Below are 7,994 nucleotides of genomic sequence, written 5' to 3'. Positions count from 1 at the left end.
AATCTTATTTCAAGAAATCTTGCCAAGATCATTTTCACTTGTTCAATTGCAGATTTTTTTTTTATTTTTTATTTTTTGCTTAATTCAAGATTTTTTTTACTGAAGTCAAGCAAAAAAATCTGCCAGTGGAACAGGTGAAAATTATCTTGGTAAGATTTCTTGAAATAAGATTTTCAAGATCTATTGTCTCGAAATAAGTTCTTATATCTCACTTACAAGTTACTCTTTAGGTGATTATGTCTTATTTTAAGTGTGATGAGATATTTTGACTACAAATGAGAAAAATACACTTGGTAAAATTTTCATTTTTGCAGTGTAACTGAAAAACTGTCCCTCATTTCTCCTTGGTCTTTTGAGGTCCAACTTAATCCAGTTGGCGACCATGTTGTTGCAGTTTTTGGTCGTTGCCAGCTCTCTGTATGCCTTTTTTCTCCCTAACACTACTAACTCTATTGGACTGCTGTGTAAAATGGGCTGTTCAAAGTTTGGTTTGACAAGTTTCTTAAAGAAAAACCAAACTAATGACCTTTGTTACCTCCGCCAAGGAGGTTATGTTTTTGCCAGCGTTGGTTTGTCTGTCTGTCTGTCCGTGTGCAAGATAACTCAGAAAGTTATGGATGGATTTGGATGAAAATTTCAGGAAATGTTGATACTGCACAAGGAACAAATGATTAAATTTTGGTGGTGATCGGAGGGGGGGGCACTGATCTGCCTTGGCAGAGGTCTGCACTCTCCGAGTGCTTTTCTAGTTTGTGTATTTAAACCAGTTTATTTGTGGCTGTCATAACCTCTCAACACCATGTTATCCTTACAGATGGAAGATACAGTAGCAGAAACCAGCTAATTTGTTTAATATATATTCAATGTATCTCCTCTTCCAAAACGGTCTTTTTCTGCTTTGTCGTACCGTTGCTCCCACTCCCTCCTATCGGTGAAGCAGCTGCTGTGCCTTTCTGCTCTCTCGTATGCAGCAGTGTGTACCGTTTCAGTTTCAGTCCTCCTTCATGTCATCGCCACAGCAGCGCCTGCAGTGAATGTGTGAACATATTGTTTACTCGCTAGATTATTTCCTCAACATTGTAGTGCGAATTTTTTTTTTTTTTTTTTTATAGACTTGAGTGACTTTCTACTTTGTAGTGCTAAAAGTTAGTTCACTAGGGACCAATTTTCTCGCCTTTTGGGCAAATATACAATCATACATAAACTGTACTCTACAAATGTCGTTCTCAATGTGAATGTAACTGCACTGAATGTCTCTGTGTGACTTTATACAATACTAGTGATGTAAGTGACAAGCTTTTCTGTGCACTTGTCCGTTGGTGCAGTTTTAGTGCTTTGAGATGCACATTGTCGGCCTCGTTGTGAATTGGTGGCATACGTACACTTTGTAGTATAAATTAGTAGAGACCAGATTTATGTTTTCTATGGATATATTTGTGATTTATATCGGTGTTCACTGTGATCATGTCATAGATTAACACATGAAGGGTTTGTTTTAATATCCACTGGAAGAGTAGAAAATTTTGTTTTGTCTAAAATAAAACTAATTTATATAAAATGAATCACTTAAATTGTCACCTCAAGAGATTTTTATTTTTTGTTTAGATGTCCAATTTAGGGAAGAAGTCAGTCCAATTACAAGAAGAATATTAGTAGAAAATGTAATTTCCCCTTTTAACTGACAACGAATATAAATGTTTCATGACCCAAAACTTCAAGCACAAGACTGTAGAATCAAGTGTTACTATTTTTGTGGGAACATTTCCAATACATGGTTAGATTTAACTCTAGAAATACTAATACCTCACTTTCATTTAATTGTCATGTTCTCTTTTTCAGCATGTACCGTAGTTTCCTAACCCACCACAGGACAAAAAAAAAAGCCTTTTCTTTTCTTTAAGAGCTCACTGTCCTTGTTCCCTTCATTTTTAACATTGGATTTGAAGAACACAATTTAAAAAAAAACAAAACAAAAAAACACTAAGCCAAACATGTTTTTTGGAGTAATTTAAAGGTTCAGTATGAAGGATTTGCAGGCTCTTGCATGAGGTTTGCCTTAAAGACTGTTGTTGCTGGTCATTTGGTAACATTGGTTCAACTCCATTTCTAAGTTAACATATTAGCTTAGAAAAGGAGTAAGCTAACATTCACAAATAACCAGCTCCCAGTACAAAACCAATTACAACAAAATGTATCGATATTTTGCATATTAACAGTTCATTAAACTTTGGTGCAGTTCAATGTTTTGCTCCATGTTCAGGGAGTACTTTTAATTTTCCCAAGTACATATGCAATGGAATAAAGTATGTCATATAATACTGTAGTATGACAAATATGACTGATAGAAGTCCTGAATTACAGCAAACAAAGGTTTGTTTTTTTTTATTTCAAAATCCTGCTGTCCACCTGTTCATCCTTGAACTTACCAAGGCAGATGGAAACCTCTTATCTCTACAGTTATTTGTATTCACAACTTCATCATTTTCTCAAAGTAACATGATAACAGTCATATTGACTCTAATAATGTTGAATGGGCGTTAAATTTAATGTTACACTGTCTCGAAGTGCTTTAAAAGTGTGGTTTACGTTGCTTCTGCCTAGAGTGACTTTAAAACCTGTAACCTCCTGCTAGCTGCTGCTTGTCGTGCAGAACTAGTTTGTCCTCTGACCTTGTACCATACGCACCATAATATCTGGTTGGTAGCTTAAATATACTTTCTGGTGCAGCTCTAATGTGGACGAGTATGTAATCCTCAGGTTTAAGCTTTGTCGTGTCAAATGGACTGCTTTGATGTTTTTATATTTCTGTCATTTTTATCTGATGTCACTGTACATGGGCAAACTGTGCAATTTTTGGCACTACTGTTGTTGCAATAAAAGTAAGGAAAATGATGGGAATTGTGTGATTTATTCGTGTTTGATGTGATCCAATTTTATTTACACTGGTGGGAGAGTGAAGAGAAGTGATGAGAAACTAATTTTTCTTAACCCTTATGCCTTCCTTAAATATACTATCCTCTGGTTACCCTCATGGCAAAAAATGTACACACACAAAAAAAAAACTATGAAATAATCACTCATATGACATCATATAGCATGTCTTATTCAATCCTGGATATTTCAGTTTCTGATTCGTTCATATGCCATATGTTCTGTTGTGTGTACTTTGTTGTTGAAGCTTTCAAAGACGACAGTTTGTACAATAAATGTTCACACTGAAGACTCAGATGTTGATTTAAAATTGATTTTGCACATACACACAAATAAATCATATTTGGGGCCCCCTGGTGGTCATATGGCCTCATAACAAAAATTCTGCTATTTCAAACATCAGCCTACAATGGGAAAAGGGTTGAAACTGGTGGGATACACAAAAAATGTCAATTAAATTAGAGTTCGGCTATAAAGTGTAATGGCAGTGAGATTAAAAAATGTGGTTATAATGGAAATCAATGCTGCATTTTTTCTGAGGGTGACCAGAGGGAATATCTGACACTACAGAAAAAAATTCTGTCACAATCAGATCAGTTTTGTTGCTTATCTTTGACATATCCAAGGCTCTAATTACCACCAATGTTTCATCCCCTACTATTTATTATATGAAAAATATCAAATTTGTGTGTCTTTTTTGTAATCATTCAGAATTCAAAAAAATAATTAAACTGGTGTTTAAAGGGTTAAAATCCTGAAAATTGTTGAATGTTTGGTTGTTTTCAGCAGGGTGGAAGGTGTTGAAGAGATTTATGGGGGGGATGGATGGATGGATGGATGGATGGATGGATGGATGGATGGATGGATGGATGGATGGATGGATGGATGATTTTATAGCAGGTTTTTTCGTGTATGTACATTTTTGCCAGAGGGTGCAAAATGCATCATGGGAATATAAAACACATGTAAGAGTAAAAGACAGTGGTTTTCAAAAATATAACTAAAAAGAAAAGTTCTTACTAAATTTTATCCTGAAAGTTGCAACACAGCCAAAATGATCACAAAATTTAAAAAAAAAAAAAAAAAAAAGAGAGAGAGAAAAATGTACAAAAATGCCTGAGGAGAATCTGAGGGTTAACGGAAACTCACTGAGAGTAATTATTAACACCATGTACATTTAGGATGGGTGTGTAGAGGCTATACTGAACATGTCTGCCAAAGAACCAAATTTGCAATGAAGTCAAATCATTAGTTTTAATTAAGTTAGAAAACAGCCAGCTCGTTTTGGTAAATGTTATTTTGTCCCATATCAGAATGCCACAAAATGTTCTCCTCTCAGAAGCAAATTAAACCAAAAGTAAGTCAGTGAATGAACAGAACAGTTTGATAAGCTAACAACTTGTTTCTCAAGTTGAAATAATGATCATTTCAGGCCTCAATCATTAGATTTTGGCTATTTGCGTAGATATGTTAGATTTCTCGGTTATCTTGCGACTTCTCTAAGAATCTAAAGTTAATTTTGTTCAATGAAGATATGGAACGGAGGTTACCAAACCCAAAACATCAGTCTAATGTCTCCTTGGAGCCCAAATTCAATCACAGATAGTAAGATAATGTGCACTGCATCCAAAAAGTATCCACAGCACTACACTTTCTTTTTTTTTTTTCTTTTTTTTTTTTTTTTTTACATTTTCTTGTGTTACAGCCTTATTCCTAAATATATTAAATACATTTTTCCTTTCTTTAAAAATTCTACAGACAATACCTCATAATGATGAAGTGAAAAAAAATTGTGTGAAACTTTTGCAACTGTATTACTAATAAAAAAAAAAAAAAAAAAAAAAACAATATAACATATGCATACATATTCACAGCAACAGAGGAAGCCTATCAAAGTTGGGCAGAAGTCAATGACACGAGAGAGGAGACGTTAATGTAAATGTGAAATATAACCTGGAGCATGTGACCCACTGTGTGAAACAAGTGTGTGAATATATGTAAAAGAAGCTGACTTAATGTATTACAAAATCTGATAAGATAACTTAGCAACCTAAGTACAAGAGGATGTCAGCCCTGACAGCAATTACATGGTAACCTGTACCTCAGGGTTCAACAGATCTGAGGACAGGTTTGGCCTAAAGGAAACAAGGCTTCTAGGACATGGATTTTGACCCTGATGAACACCAGTTAGCTAAAGATAAAAGACTGTTATGCCAGGCTAATAAGACTGATGATGCTTAAAGTTGGTCCAAGGTAAGACATGAAGGTACTGATAATGTCAGAAAAGCTTTGAATGTGCTGAGGGAATATGATCAAAGCAAGATGTGGATCATAACCCTTACACATTGTTGACAAAGCTACGTATGGCAGAAAACAAAGACCACAACTGACTATTTAGTAAAAGAAGAGAACCTCATTTACATCTCTGAGAGATGCTGATGACTGAGGAGCCACAATAACAGTTTCAATTAATTTGCTGATGAACCCTTTCATGCATGAATTATGAAAACCTTAATCAAGATTTTTTTTTCCTGAGTGTTTTTATTCTTATTTAGGCATGAAAAAAACAATGCGATTGAATTTTTTTTTTTTTTTTTATGAATCTATTTTCCACAGAGTTACAAAAATGTCCACTCAGCTGGACAGCATGCATTTGATTTTTGAAGCAAAGAAACATGTATTTAAAACCCATCATCATAAAGTGATATACTGTGTGAAAACTATGAAATATATATTTTTTAATGCAGCTAATCTCATGTTTTCATACATTTTATCATATTCTAATACTAGTTATGGAGATAATACACACACAAAAAAGTTTTTGTTTGAGAAAATTAGCAGGTGATTTACACTCAAACATGTTAGTGCAGCTCAGGTTTATCAAGAACAGCACAATTACAGTCATGGTCTGAATGTCAGTGTAGATGATGCATGAGCATCCACAGTGTTGGTTGATATCCTCCTTAGACCCAGGAAAGTGAACATTTTTAGCTTCTTTTTTTTTTACATTAAACAGTCATCTTGATTGGAAACTACATAATGCAACAGTTTTTTCAGATAAAGTTTAAAAATTATTTTCATTTATTTATTTTTTAATGGAATGTCCTTCGCAATGAACAGCATTTTTTTTTTTTTTTTTTTTGGTGAAACTGTCAAATTTTTGTCCCCTACAGAGGACAAAAAGGCATTGCTGGGTCTCAGGAGGACATGGAACTAAAACAACTAAGCCCATGAACATTCAAGAGAACAGCTGGAGAATAGGTGTCCACTGTAGTGACCACTACGCATGAAAGGGTTAATTAATTAGTTAATTAATTTGCTGCACTACAATTTCCCAAGTTGGGGTCAATAAAGTCTGTCTGTCTGTCTGTCTGTCTGTCTGTCTGTCTGTCTGTCTGTCTGTCTGTCTGTCTGTCTGTCTGTCTGTCTGTCTGTCAAACCACATTTGGTAGGTACTACCCGCAGCAGACAGAGGAAACCCTAACGAGGCCTACAGTTTTGGAGGTCTATTCTGACCAAGTCATAACACTATGGACACCTCTCTATTACTGTACCTTCCCCTTCTCCTGCCAAATCAGCTCTAACCCAAGGCTTCGACTCTATAAGACCCCTAAAGGTGCACTGTGGTATCTGAGATAAACAAATAATTAAAAATAAAAAAATCATCGGCAGATCCATAAAGTCCTATAAGTTGGATTTTTTTGTTTTGCACATCCTCTCTCAGTTAGATTCACACTGGGCTGTCCAGAGTACTTTTGGGACGTACTTCTCATTGCAGACTGGGATCATCTGAAAAGACCCATGCTCCTATACTGTCATTTAGCCATCACAATTTGGACCCTGTTAAATTCACTCAGATCCTTATGCTGCCCATTTTGATGCTTCCAGTGCATCCACTTCAAGGCCCTCCCACCCACTGCCCTGAAAAGTACCACTGTACCAAAATAATCAACATTTTCATAGCTTTACCTCTTCACAATCAGAATGTTATGGCTATTCTCTGTACACTCACTTTAAAGGTTAATTCTTAATATTTAGTGATATCTTCCTGAGACCCAGGAAAGTGAATGTTTTGGGTTTTTTACATTAAATAATTGTCTTGATTGGAAAAAGCATGATGCAACAGTTTTTTCAGATTTAACTTTTATTTTAATTTTATTTTCTTATGAAATGTCCTTTGGGGTGAACAGGATTTTTTTTCCTGAGTAAAGCTGTGAAACTCTTGTCCTCTTCAGAGGACGAAAATGCATTGGGTCTCAGGAGGATATCTAGTGGTGAAGTTGCAGATTACAAAGACCTTCATTATACCTAATGCTTATTCATGTCTGTTCTGGACCTTTTAATTTAGAGTATATTAACTGTGGTCTGCACTCAAACGTAGTAGGTGACTGTAATGCACTTTAATGTTGGAGTCCACCTGCCATAACAACGAAAACAAAGAAGTCAGTTTGGACCTATTGTAGAAACAGCTCAGTGGGGAAATACACATTTCACCAGTCCACGTTTTCACATGACTGTACACCATATCATAATATAAATAATATATAAATAATATAAATAATACAAATATCATAATCCTAGTCTGTTCTTGGATCCTTCTCAAATCTATGTTAACCCTTTCATGCATGAATTATGAGAACTTTAATCAAGATTTTTTTCTGAGTGTTTTCACTCCTCTTCAGGCATGAAAAAAAACAATGAGATTGAAAATTTTCTTATGAACCTATTTTTAATGGAGTTGCAAAAATGTCCACTCAGATGGACACCATGCGTTTAATTTTTGAAGCAAAGACACATGTTTTTACTGATATACTGTGTGGCAACTATGAAATAAAAACATTTTTAATGCTGCTAATCTGATGTTTTCTCACATTTTAACATACTCTAATACTTATCATTACTCACTTTCATGGAGATAATATGTAAAAAATAAAAAAAAATAAAAAAAACTTTTTGTTTAAACCTGTTAATTACAGTCTAATAACAATAACAAGCAATTGATTTACATTCAAACATGTTAGTGCAGATCAGGTTTATCAAGAACAGCAAAGTTACAGTAATGG

At 34.8% G+C, this 7,994-nt stretch overlaps 1 long non-coding RNA gene across 1 annotated transcript; it reads left to right on the top strand.

The window, feature by feature from the left end:
- Positions 1-203: 203 nt before the first annotated feature.
- LOC115413042 (uncharacterized) lies at positions 204-2,892 on the top strand. The gene is made up of 2 exons (XR_003934420.1): positions 204-530; positions 750-2,892. It is a non-coding gene; the product is annotated as an uncharacterized LOC115413042 (long non-coding RNA).
- Positions 2,893-7,994: the final 5,102 nt, after the last annotated feature.

Source organism: Sphaeramia orbicularis, chromosome 21, assembly GCF_902148855.1.
Source record: "Sphaeramia orbicularis chromosome 21, fSphaOr1.1, whole genome shotgun sequence".
In the NCBI taxonomy this organism is placed as follows: Eukaryota; Metazoa; Chordata; class Actinopteri; order Kurtiformes; family Apogonidae; genus Sphaeramia; species Sphaeramia orbicularis.
This window is presented reverse-complemented; position numbering and strand designations above follow the sequence as displayed.